The 25,109-nt window shown below is 42.8% G+C and overlaps 1 protein-coding gene and 1 pseudogene across 1 annotated transcript in view; both read left to right on the top strand.

Annotated features, from left to right (window-relative positions):
- The window catches only part of DAPK1 (death associated protein kinase 1), a 470,647-nt gene that overhangs the window by 186,440 nt on the left and 259,098 nt on the right, over window positions 1-25,109 (top strand).
- LOC115276858 lies at window positions 19,874-21,927 on the top strand (annotated as a pseudogene).

Raw genomic sequence — 25,109 nt, 5'->3', positions numbered from 1 at the left:
CTTTGCTACTCCTAACACTTTCCAAGGTAATGGATGCTTTTGGTGATCAAGGGCAGGTTTGTATAAAATAAACATAAAACTTCCAAAAATGTTACCCTCATTACAGTTGAAATGGAAGGGGTGGGAGGAGAGGGGAATGGGAGTTACTGTTTCATGGGGACAGAGTTCAGTTTGAGATGAGGAATGTTCTGGAGATGGAGGGCGGTGAGATGGCAAACAATGTGAATGCACTAAATGAAAATGGTGAAAGGGGTCAGTTTGGTTATGCATATTTCACCAGAGTAAAAAACAGTTCAGTAAAAAACTTCCCAGTGAGCAGGTGAGGGTGGGAAGCTGTCTCGCCCCCTCCTGGAAAAAGAACAAGGACCAAGCTGGGCACCATGGTGGTGTGGGGTCTCAGAGGGCAGTGCGGAGCCCCTGGGGTCCAGCTCCTGGTGCTGTTCTGTGAGTGTGACCAGCCAGCTGGACCTTCTGCTGCCACCCCTGTCTGGATCATGAGCTCTGAGCAAGCAGGGGGGCAGCGGGCTGTGCATCTTCCCTGCAGCAGTGTGTTTCCTGTCTGACCCCTGCAAACATTTGTGTGCTGTTTACACTGCTGTAAGGTGCCTGGAGGAGGGGGTTGTGGGGTCCACATTTCACCTCAAGGCAACCCAAGCCTCATGCGCCTGGGATGCGATCTCCTCCTGTCTAGGTGGTCATCGGCACCAAGCCTGACCTTTCTGGTAACACCATTTGGCACAGCCCGTGTTGGATTATTGCCCAGACTGCTTCGATTCCTCTGAGCTCATTGAGCCTTCGCTATGCAGATCATGGGGCATCAACTGTGAACAGTTCCCTTTTCAACAGGGAAGCACACAAATCAGGTGGAGGAGAGTGGGGGTGGGGACCAAGTCTCCAGTCAGGACACAGGAATTCAAAGCTGAGCACATGTGGCTGCTGTGATAAAAATGTCTTAACGCATTAGAGAGTCTGACATTTTGTTTTTGTGAATCTTTATCCTTGTTAATGGCTGTAGAACTAGAAGAGAGCTATCATATTTCACTATTCTTCTTAAAATAAAATGCGACTTCTAGACACTCATGTAGCATCTAGTCTCTTTGATACTTTAAGGAGGAGAACCTCCTTCTTATGCTTGTACAAGAGTCCTGGGGTCTTAGGAGCAACTGTACTTGCTGCCCTTTGTCATCCCAGGATGTGTGACCTGCTCATTTTGTGGCCCAAGCCGGAGCATGGGTGTCTTCCAGAGCCACCTGCTCTAGGCCCAACTCATGCACAGCATGAATGCAAACAGACTCATATCCTTGGACTTTGAGAAAACACTGCCCTTTCCCAGTGTTGGGGAGACCCTTCTCCCTTCTTGACCATAGGCAGTGACATTTCATCTTTTGATGAAAGTAACTGTAAAAGACATTTTCCATTTGGGCCCTGGGATTAGGACACATGTTTTCTCTGTTCAAAGCTTGGTGCTCAGGACTCTTGTGGACTCAGGAATTGCACCTGGGATGTCAATTGCTGGATGGTGACTCTTTCCTCTTTTCATACCTGCTATTCAGATCCTGATCTTCTGTGAGACAAGGATGACCCTGACTAGAGAGGGGTCATGACTCCAGAAAAGAAACATAAACCTGAAAAGAGTAATGGCATTTCCAAAAGTATCACCGCCTTGCGTCACACACGACACAGGTCTGCAGGTGGCTACAAGGCCCCCTTTCATCCTCTGATACAGTCTCCCCCTGAGACCTGACAATTGTACCCAAGGATCTGCTCTTGGAGAAATATCTCAGGAGTGGGGGATCTTCTGCTAAGAGAAGAAGGTGGTGGTTCCTGTGGAGAAGGAAGGATCTCCCCACGAGTCAGCACATGTCACAGACACAGGAGGCACGTTCCAGAAATGTGAATGGACTCAGTGGCAGAAGGTTAGGGACTGTGCCTGGGGTGATGACATGGGGCCCCAGGGAGGACTATGGTCCTGTGGTTGCTGTCTCCAAGTTTGCAGCACAAAGCATTAACTATTGTCCTCTGCAATTCTCTTTGATTATCTTTAATCAAAACCTTCAATCCTGGGGCTGGTACCACTGTGTGGTGCTACGTGCTATGCGCTGGCTAGTGCGGAATTAACTCTATGAGAGAAGGTAGGTAGCTAATATTCTATCAACATGGTGGAAATCTGTATCCTTATTTTCAAGACTTCAGGACTCCTTCACATAGTTCCAGAGTTCTTGATCATGATTATGCTATACCGGTCATCAAATATAATGCCCTCAAGTTTGAATTTAAAGGCCTTGGTCATTAAACTTCTTTGTCTTCCATGGGGCTTCCTGGCTAAATGTCAGCTCACATTTCCGCACATCACTTCTGACACAATCCTGGGTGGTTCTGATAGCTGTTAACTGGCAGAGTGTGACCCCAAATCCAATCACCATAATGGTGGCCTCTCAGCCCTGGCACCTCTGGCAATCTGATGATACCCATGGATCCTGTCTCACAATAATACTTTTTAAATATCTGCAAGAAAATATATATACTAACCAGCTGATTTGATATTGAAATATATTTATCAAAATATATCAATCAAATTAGGTAATGTGATAGTATGTGTACTCCAGTGTGAGATCTTCTAAGTGCTGTAACTTCAAAATAGTGACAAGAGTAAATAATTTTATAAGATATCCAAACCAACCATAATGTGATATGCAATATCTGATTTCTTCTGATGACAAAGTCATGGGTATTATAAATAGTACTCTGATTTGTTGGTGACATATATAATTGAAGGAATGCTAATTTCTGGTCAAGAACAGTAAAAATAATAATTTCTCCCTTACAAACTCATGGTCTTTGCCATGAATTGTGAACTGCCCCAAATTCATAGGCTAATCCCCAATGTGACCTTGTTTGGATACGGAACCTTTAAAAGGTAATTGATGTTAAATGAGTCCAGAGGGTCAGTTCCTAAAAGGATAGGTTGGCGACTTCATAAGACCATAAACAGAAACAGATCTCTGTATCTCTCAGTGTGTGTCTTCCAATACTCACCCAGCAAGAAAAGGTCATTTGAGGACACCACGAGGGGCTGGCCATGGACAAGCCAGTAAGAGAGGTCTCACCATAAAGCCAATCTATCCCATTCAATTTGAACTTTCAAGCCTCCAGAACTGTAAGAAACAAATTTGTGTCATTTCAGCCAACCAGTGTATGGTATTTTTTATGGTAGCCCGAGCATCAAACACAGGTTAAGCCTGACTGAATTAAGAAAGGAGTCTTTCCCCCTTCTTTGCTTCTAGACCTATAACTAGACTCTAGTCCCCAGAGGCCCCTAACGTTGAGTTATGAAGTGTGACCCATGAGGCGGTGCACTCTACTCCAAGGGAACTACTCGGGCTTTCTAACTTACATAATCAATTCTGGGGAACATGTATGGGAATGGATCTTAAGAGAGTGAGGCAGTGGGGAGAAAACATAAACTTGGATTAGGATGAATTCATTGATATGGGCTCCCTAAGATGAGGCTCTGCATTTAATGTTGCAGCTAGGAAGTCAGAAAGGGCCTAGCAGTTTGTTTGGTTGGTTGTGAAACATGGACCAAAAGGTGGCCCATAGTGAGGAGATTGGAAATGCCAGACCTGCCCCGGTTTTATGTAGAGGCAGGGGTTCACAGGTGTAGGAAGGTTGGAATGTTAGATTGGACTTGTCACTTAAGACATTCTCACCCACACTGGGAGGATGCTGAAGATATAGTTAGTTTGTACCACTCTTGTGAGAAGTGAATTTGTGATGGGGCCAGTGGCAGCACTCAACAGCCCAAGGCAGCGTGGGTGCTGTCACCATGATGGAGAGCACCAATCAGAATGGTCTGCCTCATGCACACCTGTGGTATTGGCTAGTTGATCTCAGTGTGCCTAGAACTAAATAGACAAAATGACTGCTAAATTTTAACAAAGCCAAAAAATTCCAAGTCAGGTGAACAAAAAACTAACCTGAATCACAAAACAAAAGATATTAACCCTCAATAAATTTCCAGACTTGAGTCAGTTTATAGACCCAGAACCCTTGAATGAAGGGGAGATCAGGCCCCCCATGGAAGGACACTGGTATACTACCAAAAGGTATACTGTTTATCTTTCTACCAGCTATTCCCCACTGTACCTATGGAATTCTACCCAAATAACTCCACACTGGAAATAATTGGACCTACTAGGGACTACTAGACACTCACTCTGAATTGACACTAATTCCAGACCTCAAATGTCACAGTGGTCCAACAGAGTATAGGCTTATAGAAATCAGGGAATCAATCGGGGTTTAGCATAGTTACATTTCCCATTGGGCCTTATAGGTCTTGAAATCCATCCTGTGGTATTTCTCTGGTGCTGGAATGCATAAGTCAAATAGATATACACAGCCACATACCTAGCAGGATCCCCACATTGGTACCCTGATGGTAAGTGAGGATGATATAGTAGGAGAACCAAGTGGAAGCCACCAGAACTGCCTCTTCCTAATAATACAATTAACCAGAAGCAATACCACATTCCTGGAGAGGTTGCAGAGATTAGTGCCATCATCAAGTAATTTAAGGATGCAGATGTGGTGATCCTCATCACATCCCGACCTGCCTCTCCTATATGGCCTGTGGAGAAGACAGATGAATCTTGGAGAATGTGGGTTATTGTAAGCTTACGTAGGTGGTGGCTTTAATTGCAATGAAAAACAAACGTGGTTACATTAGTTGAGCAAATTAGACTACTTCTGCCACTGGTATGCATCTTTGATCTGGCCAAATGCCCTTTTTCCAATCCCTGCCATAAGACCAACCAGCAGCAGCTTGCTTTCAGCTGGAAAGTCCAGCAATATACTAAGCATGTCCTTCCTCAAGGATGTATATGCTTTTCAGCCCTATGTCATAATTTAGTTTCCTTGGATCATGATTTCCTTTTCCTTCCCGAAGATATCACAGGGTCCATTACACTAGTGACATTATGTTGACTGAACCTACTGAGCAAGAGGTAGCAACTTTTCTAGACATATTCATAAGACTTTTATGTGTTAGATGGTGGGAAATAAATCAGACAAAAATTCAAGAACCTCTACTTCAGTGAAATTTCTGAGTGTCCAGAGGTGTGGGGAAGGTTGAGATATCATGCCTAAGGGGAAGGATACATTGTTGCTTTTTTTTTTTTTTTACAACCAAAATAGTGGTACAAGTCTACGTTTGGATTTTAGAGGCAATATATTCCTCATTTGGATATGTTACTCCTTCCTATTTACTGAGTGACCCAAAACACTGCTTCTAAGAGTGAGGTAAGAACAAGGTCTAGTTGCTATTCAGCCCACTTGGCCACTTGGGTCACATCCAATGGTGCTTGAAGTGCCATGGCCAGATACGGGTGCTCTTTGGAGCCATTGACAGGCCCCTATAGGTGAATCACAGCACAGACCCTGACGATTTTGGAGGACAGCCCTATTCTCCTTTTGATAAATAGGTCTTGGTCTACCTCATCATGCCTCAGTAGAGACTGAAAGTTTAACCACAGGTCATCAGATGACAGTGAGACCTTGGATGACCATCATTCATGGCTGTTATCTGATGCACCAAGCCATAAAGTTGGACATGCACAGCAACACTCCTTCATCACATGGAAGTGGTATGTGCAAAATCAGGCCTAAGCAGTCCTTGAAGGCACAAGTAGGTGACTTGCCTTAGGAAAAGGCCCAAATGCGCATGGCCCCAACCTCTGCCTTCTCTTTCCAACCAGCACATATGGCCTCACTGACGTATTTTTATAGTCTGTTGATAGAGAAAGAGAAGACTTGGGCCTTGTTTATAATTGGTTCTCTATGATGGGCAAGCACCACCCAAAAGTGGATAGCTGTAGCATTGAGACCTCTTTGGGACATATTTGAACAGTGGGGAAGGGAGATCCTACCTGTGGACAGAACTTCTAGTGCTGTATTTGTTCCTTTTGCTTGGAAGGAGAAATGGCCAGACATGGAACTAAATTCTGACATGGAACTAAATGAATGTGGCTGATGGTTTAGTAGGATGACCAGGGACTTGGAAGGACCATGACTGGATAATTGGCTCCAAGGAAATGTAAGGAAAAGGTATGTGGATAAACGTCTCTGAATGGGTAGAAAACATGAGATATCTGTGTCCTGTGTGAATGCTCACCAAAGGGTGAACTCAGCGGAGGAGGAGAGAACGAGTGGGTAGAATGACATGTTCAATGAATAGCAGTCAGCCTCTTTCCCCAGCCACCCGCTTCATAGCCCAACAGGCTTATGAACAAAGGGGCCGTGGTGGCAGCATGGAGGTTGTGCATGGCCTCAGAAACATGAACTTCTACTCACAAAGGCAACCGGGCTATGGCCACTGTTGAGTGCCCAATCTGTTGGCAGCAGAGACCAAAACTCAGTCCCTGATATGACACGATTCTCCAGGGTGATCATCCAGCTACCTGGTGGCAGGTTGATTACATTGGACCACATCTGTCATGGAATGGGCAGTCCTTTGTTCTTCCTGGAATAGACAGTTCGGATACAGATTTGCCTTCCTTGCACAAAATGCTTCTGCCAAAACTACCATCCATGGGTCTGTAGAATGCCTTATCCACAGCCATGTATTCTACACAGTTTTTCTGTGTTCAAGGACCATACTTTGTAGCCAATTAAATGCAGCAATGGTCTCGTGCCCATGGAACTCATTGGTTTTATCATGTTCCCTGCCATCCAAAGCAGCTGGCTTGTTAGAATGGTGGAATGACCTTCAAAGGCTCAATTACAGTGCCAACTTGGTGGCAATACCTTTAAAGCTAAGATAAGGGTCTGTACATGGTGTGAATTAGCATCCAATATGGTGTTGTTTTTCCAACAAACGGGATAGAAAGGTCGGAGAATTAAAGGGTGGAAATGGAAGTGGCACCATTCACTATTACCCCTAGCGACCTACTAGTAAATTTTTGTTTATTGTTCTTATAACCTTATGCTTTTCTGGCCTAGAGGTCTTAGTTTAAGAAGAAAACAGTGAAGCCAGTGGTGTGGAAGATAATACTACGTCCCAGCCACTTTGGGTTCCTCATGCCTCTGAGTCAACAGATAAAAAAGGAAGTTATGGAGCTGATTTGTGTGAATGTTCCCCACTTGCTGCTCCACAGTGGAGCTAAGAAAGAGTGTGTCTGGAATACAAGAGATCTCTCTGGGTGGCCTATGATTAAGATCAATGGAAAATTACAGCAATCCAAACTAGGCAGGACTAATAATGGCCGGGACCCATAAGAGATGAAGGTTAGAGTCACCATGCCATGTAAAGAACCATAGCTAGCTCAGGTGCAAATTGAAGGCTAAGGAAATACAGAATGCCTAATGGAAGAAAGTAGTTATAAATACCAGCTATGTAGGACCACGTGGCCAGTTCCAGTGAGGAAGACTGTAATTGTCATGAGCATTTCCTTTCTATTTTGTTACGAATACATTTCTGTTTGTGGATATGTGTGTGTACATAGAATATTAAATTTTAATTTAATTTTATTTTTTTGAGAGAGAATGAGAGGGCAAGTAGGGATTGGGTCAGAGGGAGAGAGAGAGACACTCCCACAACCCTGGGATCACAACCTGAATGGAAATCAAGAGTCTGTCACTCAACTCACTGAGCCAGCCAGCCACCCCTTTAACTTTTATTTTAATTCGTTAGTTAACATACAGTGTTATATTCGTTTCAGGAGTACAATACAGAGATTGGCAGTTCTGTATATTACTCAGTGTTCATCAAGACGAGTGAGTGTACTCTTAATCCCATTTACCTATTTGGCTCATCCCCCCACCCACCTCCACTCTGGTAACCATCTCTTTGTTCTCTATAGTTAAGAATCTTTGGGGTGGTGTCTTGTTTTTGCCCCTTTGTTCATTTGTTTGGTTTCTTAAATTCCAGACATGAGTGAAATAATATAATATTTGTCTTTCTCTGATTAACTTATTTTGCTTGGCATTATACTCTATAGCTCCATCCATGTTGTTGCACATGGCAAGATTTCATTCTTTTAAATGGCTTAATATATTATGACTTAATATATACATATCTTGAGTCATATATATCCATATATAATTTCTGTATGTATATATTATGTATGTAATATATGATATATATAATAGAAGCATGTGTACATATATATATATATATATATATATATATATATGTATATAAAATGAAGCAGCCCAAATGTCCATTGATAGGTGAATGGATAAAAAAGATGCCGTACACATTTGTGTGTGTATATATTTATATATGTATAAATATATTATACATCAATTAAATATATACATACATATACATATACCACATCGTTCACCTGTCAATGGACACTTGGGCTGCTGCTATAATTGGACAATTGCAAATAATGCTGCAATAAACATAATGCCTATATCCTTTCAAATTAGTGTTTTCATATTTTGGGGGGGTAAATACTGAGTACTGTGATTACTGGATGTAGTGTAGTTCTATTTTGAATGTTTTGAGAAATACCCATACTTTTGCACAGTGGCTGAAAGAGTTTGCACCCCCACCAACAGTGCATGAGTACTCTTTTTCCTCCACATCCTCACCAACACTGGTCATTATTTATGTTTTTTATGACAGTCATTCTGATGGGTTGTGAGGTGTTATCTCCTTGTCCTTTGGGTTTGCATTTCCCTGATGATGAAAGATGTTGAGCATTTCTCCATGTATCTGTTGCCTATTTGAATGTCTTCTTTGGATAAATGTCTGTTTTTGTCTTCTGCCCATTTACAAAATCAGATTGTTTTTTGGGTGTTGAGTTCTATAAGTTTTTTAAATATATTTTGGATACTAAGCTTTTATTGGATATGTCATTTGCAAATATCTTCTCTAATTCCATAGATTGCCTTTTAGTTTTGTTGGCTGTTTTCCTTTGCTGTGAAGAACCTTTTTATTTGGATGGAGTCCCAATAGTTTATTCTTGCTTTTGTTTCCCTTGCCTCAGGTGACATATGTAGACATGTGAGTGCAATTCCTGCCTGTACTCTCTCCTAAGATTTTTATGGGTTCAGGTCTGATATCCATTCAGGTTCTTAATCCATTTCGAGTTTACTTTTGTGTAAGGTATAAAAAAGTATTCCAGTTTCATTCTTTGGCATGTTGCCATCCAATTTTCCCAACACCATTTGTTGAAGAGATTCTTTTTCCCATTGCAAATGTTTGCCCTTGTCAAAGCTTAACTGACCATACAATTGTGGGTTTGTTTCCTGACTTTCTATCCTGTTCTCTTGACCTGTGTGTCTATTTTTGTGCCAGTACCATACTGTTTTGATTACTACAGCTTTGTAGTATAACTTGAAATCTGGAGTTGTGTTTCTTCCAGCTTTAATTTTCTTTTTCAAGATTGCTTTGGCTATTGAAGGTGTTTTGTGGTTCCATACACATTTTAGAATTGTTTGTTCTAGCTCTGTGAAAAATGCTGTTGGTATTTTGATGGGATTGCATTAAATCTGTAGACTTCTTTGTGCAGTATGGACATTTGAACAATGTTTGTTTTTCTAACACATGGAATATCATCCGTTTGTTTATGTCATCTTCAATTTCTTTCATCAGTGTTTAATAGTTTTCAAAGTAGAGGTCTTTCATCTCCCAGCAAAGTTTATTTCTAGATATTTTATTGTTTTTGGTGCAATTATAAATGAATTTGTTTCCTTGATTTCTCTTTCTGCTGCCTCATTGTCAGTGTATAGAAATATGACAGATTTCGATACATTGATTTTGGATCCTGTGACCTTACTCATTTATTTATCATTTCTCTAGTAACTTTTTGGAGGAGTTCTTAGGATTTTATTATGTCATCTGCAAATAGTTAGTTTTACTTTTTCCTTAATGATTTAGATGCATTTTATTCCTTTTTTTGTCTGATTGGTGTGGCTAGGACTTCCAGAACTGTTGAATAAACATAGTGAGAGTGGACATCCTTTTCGTGTCCCCGACCTCAAGGGGAAAGCTCTCAGTTTTTCATCATTAAGAATACAATTAGCTGTGGGTTTTCATATATGACCTTTATTAGGTTGAAGTATGTTTCCTCTAAACCTACTTTGTTGAGGGTTTCTTAAAAACCACAAATAAAGGTACTTTGCCAAACATTTTCCTGCATCTATTGAAATGATCATATGGCTTTTAGCCTTTCTCTTCTTGATGTGATGTGTCATACTGATTAATTTGTGAATATTGGACCATCTTTACATCCCAGGAATAAATCCCACTTGATCGTGGTGGATGAGTTCTTAAATATATTGTTGGATTTGGTTTGCTAGTATTTTGTTGCGGATTTTTGCATAAGTTCATCACAGATATTGATCTGCAGTTCTCTTACTTTTGTGTGTGGTGTGTTTCTCTTTGGTATCAGGGTAATACTGGCCTCATAGAGTGAATTTGGAAGTTTTCTTTTCTTTTCTATTTTTGGAATAATTTGAGAAGAATAGGTTTAAACTCTTCTTTCAGTGTTTGGTAGAATCACTGTCTGGTTCTGCACTTTTGTTTATTGGGAGTTTTTGATTACTGATTCCATTTCATTATTGATAATTGGCCTATTTAAATTTTTTATTTTTTTCCTGATTTAAGTTTGGGAGGTTATGTGTTTCTAGAGATTTATCCATTTCTTTTTCTAAATTTCTTTTTATATTTATTTATTTTTGAGAGACAAAAAGAGACAGATTCCAAGCAGGGAAGGGGCAGAGAGAGAGAGGGAGACACAGAATCTGAAACAGGCTCCAGGCTCTGAGCTGTCAGCACAGAGCCCGAAGTGGAGCTCAAACTCCAAAACTGCAAGATCATGACCTGAGCTGAACTCAGACACTTAACTGACAGAGCCATCCAGGTGCCCCATGAATTTATCCATTTCTTCTAGATTGCTGAGTTTGTTGGCATATAATTTTTTGTAATATTCTCTTACAATCTTTTGTATCTCTGTGGAGTCGGTGGTTATTTCTTTTCTTTCATTTCTGATTTTTATTTCATCTCTCTCTCTCTCTTCCTCTCTGTGATGAGTTTGGCTAAAGGTTTTATCAGTTTTGTTGATGTTCACAATGATCAAGTGCCTGGATTAATTTGTCTATTCTATTGTATTGTTTCCTTGTTCTTGGTTTCTATTTTGTTCATTTCTGCTCTAATCTTTATTTTTTCCTTCTTTCTACTGGTTTGGAGTTTTGGTTGTTGTTTTGTAGCTCCTTTAGGCATAAGGTTAGATTATGTATTTGAGATATTTCTTTCTTCTTGATGTCGGCCTGTACTGCTATAAACTTCCATCTTAGAACAGCTTTTGCTGAATCCCAAAGGTTTTGGGCTGTTGTGTTTTCATTTTCATATGTCTCTGTATTTTTAAATTTATTCCTTTATTTCGTGTTCAACCCATTCATCATGTATTAACAACGTGTTATTTATTTTTTTATGTCTTTATTTATTTTTGAGAGACAGAGAGACAGTGGGAGCAGGTGAGGGTCAGAGAGAGAGAGAGGGAGATACAGAGTGTGAAGCAGGCTCCAGGCTCTGAGCTAGCTGTCAGCACAGAGGCTGAAGCGGGGCTCAAACCCACAAATTGTGAGATCATGACCTGAGCTGAAGCTGGCCACCGAACTGACTGAGCCACCCAGGCGCCCCTTAACATGCTATTTAAACTCCAGGTATTTGTGATCTTTCCAGGTTTTTTTTGTTTGTTTGTTGTGTTTGTTTGTGTGTTTGTTTGTTGTGTTTGTTTGTGTGTTGTTTGTTTTTTGTTTGTTTGTGTGTGTTTGTTTGTGTGTTTGTTTGTTGATTTCTAGTTTCATAGTGTTCTTTTCAGAGAAGTTGTATAGTAAGACTTTGACCTCTTCGAATTTGTTGAGACTTATTTTGTGATCTGTTCTGGAGAATGTTCTACGTGCACTTGTGAAGAATGTGTATTCTGATGTTTTAGGATGGAATGTTCTGAATATATCTGTCAAATCCGTCTGGTCCAGGGTGTCACTTAATGCTACTGATTCCTTGTGGATTTTTCTCTTTGGATAATCTGTCCATTGATGTAAGTGGCATGTTAACGTCCCCTAGTATTATTAGATTACTATCAGTTAGTTCCTTTATGTTTGTTATTAACTGCTTTAGGTATTTGAGTGCTACTATGTTGGGTGCACACACATTTACAATTGTTTATATATTCTTGTTGGATTATTCTGTTTATGATTATGTAGTGTCCTTCTATGTCTTTTATTAGTCTTTATTTTAAACTCTATTTTGTCTGATATAAGTATTGCTACTCTGGCTTTCTTTTTACATGTGTCTGCATTATAATTGCTTCTCCACCATCTTACTTTCAACATGCAGGTGACTTTAAATCTGAAGTGAGTCTCTTGCAGGCAGCATATAGGTGGGCCTTGTTCTTTCATCCATCTGTCACACTGTCTTTTGATTGGAGTGTTTAATCCATTTACATTCAGAGTCATTATTGACAAATATATATGTGCTGCTATTTTGTTACTTATTTTATGGTTGTTGTTGTTGTTGTTTTCTGTTCTTCTCTTCCCTTGCTCTCCTCTCTTGTGAGTAGTTGGCTTTCTCTAGTGATAGACTTGGATTCCTTTCTCTTTATTTCTGCTTATCTATTACTGGTTGTTGATTTGTGGTGACTTTAGTTTTCCATATAGCATCTTCCGCATACAGCAGATCATATTAAGTTGGTGGTCGCTCAAGTTTGAACCCATTCTTGACCCCTCTCCCTCTATACACATTTTAGATATATATATGATGTCATACTTTACACCCTTTTATTTTGTGAATTTCTTGGCTGATTTTTATAGATATACTAATTTTTACTGATTTTGTGCTTTCTACTTCTCTTACTCTTACATATGGTCTTTTCTTTTCACTCAAAGAGTCCCCTTTAACATTTCATGTAAGTCTGGTTTAGTGGTCACGAATTCCGTTCACTTTTGTCTGGGAAAGTTTTTATCTTTCTTCTATTCTGAATGATAGCCTTGATAATGAGAATATCCTTGACTATAGATTTTTTCTTTTCAGCACTTTGAATCTATCGTATATCATGATATTCGTTGTTGATTTTACATCATAGTATTTATTCATGAACTGTCAAGGAGAGCAGGGAAAGGAGGTAGTGCATTTTGGTTGCAGCAGCTTAGTTGAGTCATGCTAGGCAGAATTACGTCTCATATTCCAGACAGTTTTCCTGCCCCAGGGCACACATTTGAGGTCAGGACCACATGACCTTACAAACCTGCAGAAGAAACTGGCTCTGGGGACCATGTCACCCTGTGTTGCTGCCTTCCAGCCTCCTGCCATCTTCATGACTCAGCTGGTGGCTGCCAGCCCTTCCTTACCTACAGGCTCCATCTCAGTACTGGTTAAGGGGATGGAGCCTGTGTGACAGGCCCAGGGCAATGACATAGTTTTCACATGACTCTCATTGCTGTCTGCAGATGTGGAAGTATTGCTGACTGTCTGATTTCTGGACACATCACTGGGGGTTCATAATAAATAAGCAATAATACATTTATGCTCTGAAAAAAATTATGTGATTGGTGTGTGAAAGAAGAATGACACCAGTTCATATTTTTCTGAGACTGATTAAGAATTTTTCTTCGTTGAACCTGTATACATCTAAAATAGACATAAGGCAGAAAAGAGGAAGACTATATGTTTTCTATTTACTTAGACTGGTTTGTACATGGCCACTTGTGGCAAAAAGTAACATGTCTCATGATTCTATTTTAAGAATTGATTACCCACTACAGATCATTACTGTACTGTACAGACAGTACTAATCTGTTTTTTTTATATTACAGACAAAGCAAAACCTCTTGTAATGAGTTGAGTTCTATCATAGAGAAGTCTGCAGAACAATTTGAATCTGTCCATTCTCAATTAACACATCCAGTGTGAAGTAGGATGGGTGTGTGTGAGAAAATCTCACATACTGTGTGAAGTAGAAATTGGCTCAGCATTTTTCGAGGGCAGTTAGAAGATATCTGCAAAATTTCAATGGACATACTAACTGATTTAGTATGTTTCCTAAGAAGGTAAAGAAATATCCACACGAATATGTGTACAGATTTTATATTGGGGAAAAATATCAATCTGAGAACAGGTCAATGTCCCCCACCAGCTATGTCCCTGTGGAAGAATTCTGCATAGCCATCTAAAAGAACCACATAGATCTATATGTACTGACATAAAGGGTGAACATGCTATATGACTGAGAGAGGGAGACACAAAATCTGAAGAGGCTCCAGGCTCTGAGCTGTCAGCACAGAGTCCGACGTGGGGCTCCAAATCAAAAACAGTGAGATCACGACCTGTGCTAAAGTCAGACCCTTAACCAACTGATCCCGTATTCTGCGCATCCTTTTAGAAATCACTAGATGAGACACTTGGTTAAGAAGAGTGCTACCTCCATGCTCTCAACATTTCTTCACAAACTGTTCTTTTCTTTGATTTTCTTATAGAGCTTTCTTAGGAGAAGTGTGGGGAGCTGCCAGAAGAGCTGCCAGAAGAAAAGACACGTGCCTCAACCTGCAAGATCAGCCACCTGCACCGCTGAGCTGCGTTATCACTCCCAGCACAGCAGAGCTGCATTATCACGTCCAGCTCAGGGCCTGTAGGCTGGGCCCTCTTATTGGTTTCCCAGGTGTTGTGCTTTTAGTTTCTCCCTTATCCTCGCCCTTGTTTCTTAGCAACTGACTCACGTCAGCTGCCCGCCTTCTACCCTTTATAAGACGTGTGTGGTCTCTCAATAAACGAGGCTTGATCAGAGACTTGTCTTGCTCCATTCTCTGTGTCCCCCTGCCCCCCAATTCTCACTCCCTCCCTCAGGACCTGCGTTGACTGACCTGGCGGATGGGTCAGAGAAGGCCAGACAATTGCTGGTCAACCCCACTAGAATACAGTGATGTTATGAGACATGATAGGATGCCTAATGACCTCAGTCAATTGCCTTCCTCTTTTCTTTAAATTGTGATATAATTCACCTATTAGAAAATCCACCATATGAAAGTATACAGTTCAGTAGATTTTAGTATATTCTCAGAAAGTAGAATGATGGGTAGCAGTGGCTGGGGAGAGAGGGAGGAATGGAGAATTATTTAACGGGCACAAAGCTTCAGTTTTGAAGGTGAACAGAATTCTGGAGATGGATGGTAGTGATGGGTGCACAAAATGTGAGCATACTTCATTCCACTGAACTGCCCACTTAAAATGCATAAATGATAAATTACATGTTATATGTATTGTAACCGAGATTTTATTTTATAACCATAAATTCAAAGAAGAACACCAGTAAGAGAGCCAAAATTCAGTGGGCAGAGTGAGAGAAATATTTGCAAATAATGTATCTCATAGACATATCATATCCAGAATACATAAAGAACTATTACAAGTAAAAATAAAACAATAGTGATCCCAAAGTCAATGTGGGCAAATGATTCGAATAGACACTTTTCCAAAGAACATACACACATAGCCAATAGGCACATGAATAGATATTCAACATCATAATTCATTAGGGACATGCAAACCACAATGAGATGTCACTTCTACTTACTAGCATGAATATTATTAAGAAATGGACAATGGAGAGCCTGGGTGGCTCAAGTGGTTAAGCATCTGGCTTCCGTTCAGCTCATGATCTCATGGCTTCTGAGTTTGGGCCCCACAATGGGCTCTGTGCTGACAGCTCAGAGCCTGGAACCTGCTTCAGATTATGTCTCAGTCTCTTTGTGTTCCACCCACGCTCAGGCACTGCCTCTCTAGCTCTCAATTATAAATAAACATTAAAACTTTTTAAAAAAACTTAACAAAAGGAAATGGACAATAAGATGTATTAGAAAACAGATGGAAAAATTGGAACCCTCATATATTTCTGTGGGAAAGTAAAATGACATAGCCACTGTGAAGAACAGTCTGGTACTTCCTCAAAAAGTTATACAAAACAATTCTCATGAATTTATCCAAGAGAAATGGAAATGTGTACTCATGTGAGAACTTGTACACAAATATTCATAAGAACATTGTTGATAATGGGCAAGAAAGTGAAAGAAACACAATGTCCATCAATTGATCAGTGAGTAAAAACATATGGCATTTTGGGGGTGCCTGGGTGGCTTAGTTGCTTGAGCAACCGACTTCAGCTCAAGTCATGATCTCCTGGTTTGTGTGTTTGGGCCCCACATTGGGCTCTGTGCTGACAGCTTGCTCAGAGCCTGGAGCTTTCTTCAGATTCTGTGTCTCCTTCTCTCTCTGTCCCACCAGGTTTATGCTCTGTCTCTCTCTGTCTCTCAACAATAAATAAAGGTAAAAAATAAAATAATATGGTGTTTTCATACATTGAAGTATTACTTAGCCAGGAAAAGGGAATTGAGTACTGATACATGTTATATTATGAATAAGCCTTGAAGACATTATGCTAAATGACAGGAGACAGGCATAAAAGATCACATATTTTATTATTTCATTGATATAAAGTGTCCTGAATAGACACATAGAGACAGAAAGGAGAATATGCGAATGGGTGTAGGAGAGAAATGAACACACTGGGAGTAATGTATGAGGATTTTGGGGGAGTGATGGAAATTTTCTACAATTAGATAGTGGTAACAGTTGCATAACAGAGTGAACTAATAAAAGCCACTGAAATATTCAGTTATAATGGTGGATTTTAGAGATGTGAAATGTATCACAATAAAAATAATGTTCTGTATAGAAAAAGAAATGGGGCACAGGGAAATATCAGTCCCTGTACGATGATGGTAAAGAGTTGAGACAGAGAACTTTCTGTTGTTAACAGAGTCAGCTTACACACGGCTGTGCCAGGAGTTAGTCCCCAGGGAAGGCCCCTCCACGTCAGCGTAGCCAGCACTCCTGCACAGGAGAGCACTGACAGGAAGGATTCCTGGGGGGAGGAGGGGGAGGGGGAGGAGGAGGAGGATGATTGATGCTGCTGATGGTGGTGGTGATGACAGCAGTGATGATGATGATGGTGATGGAGATGGTGACCACAATGAGGATACTAATAGCTGAATAACCCTTGGGTGCCAGCATGTTCTAGCTGCTCCGTCATTTACTCTTCACAACAACCCTGTGATAGTGGTTCTCAAACTTGAGCCAACATTTGAATCACCCGGGGCCTTATGAAAATTGATTACTGACCTAGTGTCTGTATGCAGCGGGGCTGGCATGGGGTTCAAGAACTTTCTCTTCTGACAAGTTCCCAAGCAACTGCCTGAGGAGATGGGTACTAGTGTACATCCCATTTTACAGGTGAGGACGGCCATGGCAGCGGTATACAAAATTAAGGGTGATGTGGGTTCTTCTCTGGAGAGAAGAAGGAACTTAAATGTACTTTAGGCCAGCAGAGCTTAGCAAAGGAAAGTGGGCTTTGGGGACTTTGCCCTCCTCCCCCAGTTACCCCCTTTTTCCACCACTTACTTAACAAATTGGATCTGGGTGTGGGAGGGCAGCAGGAGAAGCAGAAAGTGAGCACCCAGATCATAGTGAGATGAAACACCAAACTTCTCAGAGCCAGGCTGTCCACTTGAACATTGATGCTCATTCACTTGGCATCAGGCTGAAAGGAGAAGACAGGTGCGCTATGCCACCGCCCTCAGCTGGGCCTCCCCATTTCCCCATCCCACCAGCATCCAGAAAGGTGATTCGAGGGGTGCCTGGGTGGCTCAGTCGGTTAAGTGTCTGGCTTCAGCTCAGATCATGATCTCATGGTTCCTGGGTTCGAGCCCCGCGTCAGACTCTGTGCTGATTGCTAGCTCAGAGCCTGGAGGCTGCTTCAGATTCTGTATCTCCCTCTCTCTCTCTGATCCTCACCGGCTCCCGCTGTCTCTCAAAAGTAAATAAACATAAAAAAAGAAAGGTGATTCGATATTTCTTGGCCTAATTTTAAATTTGAGGCACATTTCATATAAAAAGATGCCATACTGTCTCCAGTGCATTTGCATCACATTCCAACAAACAAGGAAAGCCATTTCTCAGAGCAGCACCTGCCACCCAGGCTTCTGTCGGGCTGTTGCCTGGGGTGCAGGTGTTCACACAGTGGCAGGTTAGTCCCCTGCACAATCTTTTGGAGCTGGGTGGCAAAGACACCTGTAAAACCCATGGATCGTCATGTGGATTTAGGGATCTTGAATGACTGAATGTGTCAAAGTCCATAGTACATTCAAATCATTATGCTTCTGGGATTATGTGGGGCCTGAACGTCTCCAGTAGCATGGCTCTGTTCATACCAGCTTGCTCCTGCCTCTGTGTCTGCCTCCATTGAGTGGGGGATAGAGGAATCGGATGCTCAGAATTGCTGGCAGCAGCTGCATCTGGAAATTCGCCATGAGTACAGGTTTTTTTTGTGTTGTTTATGTTTGTTTGTTTTTTTTTTTTAACAACATTTGGAGCTCGATCTCCGAGGTCTGGATGTGTATGACTTTGGAGGGGACTGTGGCATGCTCCTGGGGAGGAGGGAGCTAGCCCTGGAGTGGAGAAATCTCCGGGGTGCACTGGGAGAGAATAATCCCCTTCCCGGAGTGCTTTTAGAAGAGGGGTTATTGCCTCCCCAGGGACAAAAGACCCTGCAGGTGCCAGCCAAAGGACTTTCCCTGGCACCCAGAGGGAATACAACCTTTGCTGCTTTTAGCAGTGCTACATCATAGATTCTGTGCACTGTGCAGGCGTGGGACTGTTTCTCAGGGACAGCCTGGAGATCCTCTCCATCCGGCGTGGAGAGGTTCCACGCTGGAGGAAGGGAGTGGATCCATACCATGCCGGCGTCTTTAAGACTTCAGGTTTTGAATTCCAGCTGTGGGCCAAAGAAGAAACACAGGAGAGTTGTGGTGCAGGGTCACTGACCACCCTTGCTATTCTGTGTGGGCTGCCTGAACAGCAGGATGTGTGTGTGTGTGTGTGTGTGAGTGAGTCAGTGTGTGTGAGTGTGTGTGTGTGTGTGTGTGTGTGTGAAGATCCCTGGTCCTGGGAGGAGAGATTGGGGTGGTGCCATTTCCCCCCAGCATCAGTATGGTAAGACTTCAGAGAGCAACACAATGGCCCCCAGTGCAGGAGGGATTCGCTTACACCAAACCGTGTCCCCAGCCCCCCTCCATGCCTGGCATCTGCTAATGAACTGGGACAGGACTGCTCTCAGCCAACACTGCAACGCGGACCTCTCCTGCAGGTCAGCACAGTCCTCACTGCACATGCGCCAAGTGCACAGAAAATCCAGGGTTTCACAATGGTACTTGCAGTTCTGGTGGAAATAGGACCAGGCTTACATTTTATTCTTTTTTCTTTTCCTTTTCTTTTTTTGGAATAGGGCAAAAAATTTCTTGTTTGTTTTTTTTCCATTCCTTCTCTCGCTCTGATTAGTTTTTTTATCTTTTCTTTTCCTTTCTTTTTTCTCCTCTCCTTCTCCTTCCCTTTCCCTCCTGTGCTCTCCTCCTCCTCCTTCTTTTCCTTTTCTTTTTCTTTGGAGTCAGCCTTACAGATTTTTTATTCTTCACTCGGTATTCTTTGTTCTCTTTCCTTTTCTTTCTTGTTTTGGGGGATCAGGCTTTCCTCCTTTTTTCCAAGCTTACGACAACAAACAAATCAAAACACACCTAATTAAAGGTCCAATAATCCCCCCTGAAAACAAGGAGGAGCTCTGCAGAGGTCTGGCCAGTGGACAGGGCAGCCAGAACGCACCCGCAGAGTGCGTGCAGCGCACACCGGGAACACTCCCTGACGTGCCAGGCCGGGACAGCATATGGCCCCTTTTAAATACAACGATACTTTCAGGTGCAGGAAACATCGCGAGCTTTTAAAGCATGCAAAAACCAGAAACTTAGCCACAATGACCCAATGGAGGAATTGTCTTCAAAAGACAACTGAGAGACCCTGTTTAAAGAAACAGAATTCAGTGTGAAGTTCTTGTCAGAAAATGTGAAGTCCTATTACACAGGACATCTACTGCAATTGGCAATTATCAATAGCGGTGAGACTAGAGCAATGCCTCACCGTCATTGTACTACCTGGCCAGATTTTGGAGTCCCTTAATCACCAGCCTCTTCTTTCAACTGCTTATTTAAAGTGAGAGAATCTGATGCCTTGAATCCTGACCATGAGCCTGCCGAGATCCACTGCAGTGCCGGTGCTGGGCGGTCAGGCGCCGGTCCTCTCCTAGAGGCCTGTGTGGTTCTGATGGGAAAAGATGATGTTACCACAAAACAATCATTACTAAATATGAGAAAATACTGAATGGGGCTTATCCCGCCACCAGATCAACTCAGATTTTCATGGACTGTCATAGAAGGAGCAAAATTTATAAAGGGAGATTCACATATACAAAAATAGTGGAGAGAACTTTCTAAGGAAGACTTAAGTGCTGCTTTGGATCATTCACTGACCAAAATCATGACTGAAAAATACAGTGTGAATAGGATAGGCCTAGAAGAAGAACTGACAGGTGACAGGTATACAGGATTAGCGTCTAAAATGCAGATTACTACAGGTGCGCCTGGGTGGCTCAGTCGGTTAAGCGTCAGACTTCAGCTCAGGTCAGGATCTCACAGTTTGTGGGTTCGAGCCCCACATCGGGCTCTGTGCTGACAGCCCAGAGCCTGGAGCCTGCTTCACATTCTGTGTCTCCCTCTCACTCTGCCCCTCCCCCTGCTCACTCTGTGTGTCTCCTTCTCAAAATAAAATAAAGACATAAAAAAAAATTTGGAGAGACTGCTTTGTACTGTACTCTATTTTATACTTTTTTAATGTTTTATTTATTTTTGAGACAGGGAGAGACAGAGCAATAGAGGGGAGGGGGCAGAGAGACAAGCAGATGCAGAATCCGAAGCAGGCTCCAGGCTCCGATGTCAGCCCAGAGCCTGCCCGTGGGGCTTGAACCCACGAACCTGAGATCATGACCTACACCTAATTCAGAGGCTTAACCAACTGAGCCACCCAGACACCCCTCTATTTTATACTTTTGAGCAGCATTAAGTATTTTTATTAATCAGAGAACAATCTTTTTGAGCCTCTAAACTTTTCAATACAATGTACTTTATTAACCACGGAAGAACTTCAGCCTTGGGGCTCCTGGGTGGCTTAGTCGGTGAAACAGCTAACTCCTGATTTTGGCTCATGATCTCATAGTTCATGCGTTCAAGCCCCGTGTCAGGCTCTGCACCGACAGTGTGCAGCCTGCTTGGGAGTGTCTCACTTTCCCTCTCTCTTGCCGCCCCACCCCCCGCCCTCATGTTGTCTCTCTCTCTCAAAATAAATGAACTTAAAAAAATGAAAAGAACTTCAGCCTCAAGTGTGTTTGAGGAAGAAGATCTTCCGTTTCCTCAGAGATTTTAAATTAAAATTTTCATGAGTTGATTTTTAAAAAATCATATAGGGTTGCCAGCACATTTCAATAGGGAAAGAATGCTCTTTCAACAAATAATGCTGGGGACATTGAATATCCACATGCAAAAGAATGAAGTAGGACCCTACTTTACACCCTCTGCAGAAATTGACACAAAATCGACCAAACATCCAAATGTAAGAGGGAAAATGATAAAACTTATGACAAAGACATAGAGGTTGAGCTTCATGATCTTGGATTCAGTATTAGCTTACTGGAGATCACTCAAACACATAGTCAACCAAAGAAAGAATAGAGAAGTTGAACTTCATCAAGATTAGACACTTTTGTGCATCCATGGACATTGCCAACTTGATGAAAAGAGAATTCACAGAATTTGAACCTATCTTTGCAAATCGTAGCCACCTAGAGGCCTTGGCAATGCAGGTAGAAGTAGAAAGGGGCGCATCTACTGTGGAACACAGGGAAAATAAATAAAAACACAGAGTTACCCTATCCAGGAAAGCTACCTCTGGATTTTTACTCCAAAGAATTCAACACAGGACCTTAAACTTTTGTACAACACTGACAGCACGCTATTCAAAATAGCCAGATGCGAAATAAGCGTGTCCACCCAGCCATGACTGGAGAAACTAAACAGGGCATATTCACCTAATGGAATATTACTCATTTTGAAAATAATAGAACTAAAAAAATAGTTACAGAGAGGGAGGGAGGAAAACCATAAGAGACTCTGAAATACAGAGAACAAAAAAACTGGATGGGAGGTGGGGGACAGGGGAAAGTGGGTGATGGGCATTGAGGAAGGCACTTGTTTGGATGAGCGCTGTGTGTTGTATATAAGACAATTCGACAATTAATTATATTTAAAAACATAATAGAAATTCGGACACACGTGATGACATGGATGAATGCTGAAGATACTGAGTTAAGTGAAGTAGATGGGCAAGGACAATTACAAGATTCCACTTAAATATGAGGTACTTACCTGTGTCAAGTTCATAGAGATGGAAAATACCATGTGGTGCCAGGGGCTGGTGAGTGGAGAGTTACTGTTTCACAGGCACACTCTCAGTTTGGTAAGATAAAAAAGATCTAAAGATGGATCATGGGATGCTTGTCCAGCAATGTGAGAATCCATGATGCTACTGGCATGTACACTTGAAAATCAGTAAAATGGGTATTTTAATATTGTGTACATATTTCCCTAGTAGAAAAGCATGTATGATTATGCTTCTAGTTTTATTAATTTAATCTCAAGTAGAAATTAGTTTACCAACCCACATCAACTATGACTCTGTTTTTATCAGAAGAATTTAAAATATGACTGGAGAATACAGTGATGCGGGAAAGGATAGAAGGTCATGATGTTTCTTTTTCTTATGGGTATTTTCTACAATAAATACATTTTTTTAAGTAACAGATACATGTTTCTGGTTTTGTTCCTTATATTCTTAATTATATAAATTAATATTTAATGTCTATAGCTCCCCTCCATCTAAGACGTTTTCACAGACTGCCATTTAAATCCTGACATTAATTGTAAATTAGAGTAAAAATCATTAGAGTCAAAGTCATCAAAGCAAAGTTCTTTTTTAATGTTTTTTACATTTATTGACTTTTGAGAGACAGAGTACAAGTGGGAGAGGGGCAGAGAGAGAAGGAGACAGAGTCTCACAAGACAGAACCGCCGTGGGGCTGGAACTCACGAACCAGGAGATCATGACCTAAGCTGCAGTCCCACGCTTCACCCACAGAGCCACCCAGGGGCCCCTGAAGCAAAGTTCTTACATTAAAGCTTTGAAAAAGTACATTGGATATTGAGGAACATAACACAGAGAGGAGGGAGGAAAAACCAGTTTCTACATTCTGCCTTTCCGCCTTTTCTTAAGCCAGATTTTTCTGTAAAGAACTTGCATCTGTCGGTTTTGAGAAAGGCTTGAGAGGGAAGAACCCATGACTAGGGTTGGCAGGACAGAAGCATGACACTGCTCTGACCTGACCTGTGCAACCCCCGGTCCCCTCCCGTGTGTGTTTCTGTGTGTCTGTGTGGAAGGGAGATCATGGTGGAGAGGGCCCACATGAGCAGGGGGAGGCTGATGAGGGGTCAGATGCATGGTGGCGGGTCATGCTCACACACTAGGTCAAGGCTGGCTGGGAGGGACTAGTCCATCCCGAGCCCTGCAGGTGTGTGTCGCTGCATCCCAGGTGCAGGCCAGTGCACACTCAGGTCTGGGTCCCATCCGGGAGCAGCAGGGGCAGGGGCAGAAGGACACTGAGGATGGCGGGGCAGGGCTGTGATGCTTCCGGGCCGGCCGCCGGTCACTGTCTTTACAGAGATCAGATGCTATCGGCACGAGGTTGGTGGAGGTCAAGTTTTATTCCATGATACTACTGGATGTATGCTGTGCGGCCCACAAGGGCCACCCTGGACTTGGCGAGAGAGCGGCGGTCCGAGGTTTCAGAAGCAGGGCCTGGACATTGCCTGGGAAGGCTTCCTTCAGCGACCTGGCCCTCCACAGGGTCCTGGTTGACCAGTCCTTGGTCAGGACCAGGAGCCCATGGAGGCTGAGCCCGAGGGTGAAAAAGCTGGTGGTGGGAGTTGTAGGTGGGGCTGAGTGGTGCTGGGCCACCCAGGGAGGAGCCCCCAGAGGGCGGTGTGGGGCCAGGAGTCAAGTCTGGCCTCAGAGGGCCCAGCTGCGGACTGCAGGGGGCAAGAGGTTCTGGGCTGGGGTCCTGGCTGCGGCTTCTCTGGGAGGCTCTGGGATGTGTTGTGTCTCTGCAGAGGCGCCTGGAGACGCAGGCACAGGGTGTGGGTGTGTGTGTGTGTGATCTTGTCTCCTGTCACACTGAGAACTTGGAACCACTCCAACTCTCACTCTGTTTTCTTCTGAAGACTCAGGTGCAGAAGCGGCTCCAGAGCCCGACTCAGCCCCATCTGGGGCATCGGCAGCTCTGGAGGCAGGGGTGGCGTCTGCAGCGACTCCTGCAGGGGCCCAGGAGCCTGCAGGTGACCCGGCACCTGGGCAGGGACAACAGGCCCCTGAGAGGAGTCAGCCGGGTCCTGCTCCCGAACTGGCTTCTGCCCCTGTCCCTGTGCCTCCTCCTGTCCCTGGAAACCTGGCAGCCAACCTGGGGGACCCTGAAGCTCCTGGGGAGACCTGTGCTGCCCCTTCCCCTGACCCTGATACTGCAAGGAATTGGGTATTTCTACTAGTCATCATGTTTTTAATCTTTTACTTGAATCATTTTAGCCCCATTAATGTCAAATAAAAATTTTAATTTCTGTACATTGTTCAATTCCTGAGTCCTGACTACACCCACAATGCTGTGTGACCACATCGCAGGATCCTGGTGCAGAATATATCAGTCCCCAAGGGACACCGTGTATCTGAAGCCCTCACTCCCCACTTGTCCCCCTGCCCAGACCCTGGGAACCCCCCATCTGGCTTCTCTCTGTCCTGTTACCTACTCTGGAAGTTTCTTGTGAGAGGAATCTCACCAGAGGTCCCGTTGTGTCTACACCCAATCTTCTGATGGGACAGATTCATTTTTGTACTTTGTTTCATTGGACGTACAGTGTTTGTCATTTGACGTGGAAGTGACAGGTGGATGAATGATTCAATGTGAGAAAAGAGGCTCCTTTGGTGGAAATGGGCACCATCTGGGGGTGGAGACCCTGTTTTTCCTGTGACACTGCAGCCTGATGCCAGACAGGACATGGCTGGTCCC

The sequence above is a fragment of the Suricata suricatta genome, chromosome 13 (genome assembly GCF_006229205.1).
Source record: "Suricata suricatta isolate VVHF042 chromosome 13, meerkat_22Aug2017_6uvM2_HiC, whole genome shotgun sequence".
Taxonomy (NCBI): domain Eukaryota; kingdom Metazoa; phylum Chordata; class Mammalia; order Carnivora; family Herpestidae; genus Suricata; species Suricata suricatta.
This window is presented reverse-complemented; position numbering and strand designations above follow the sequence as displayed.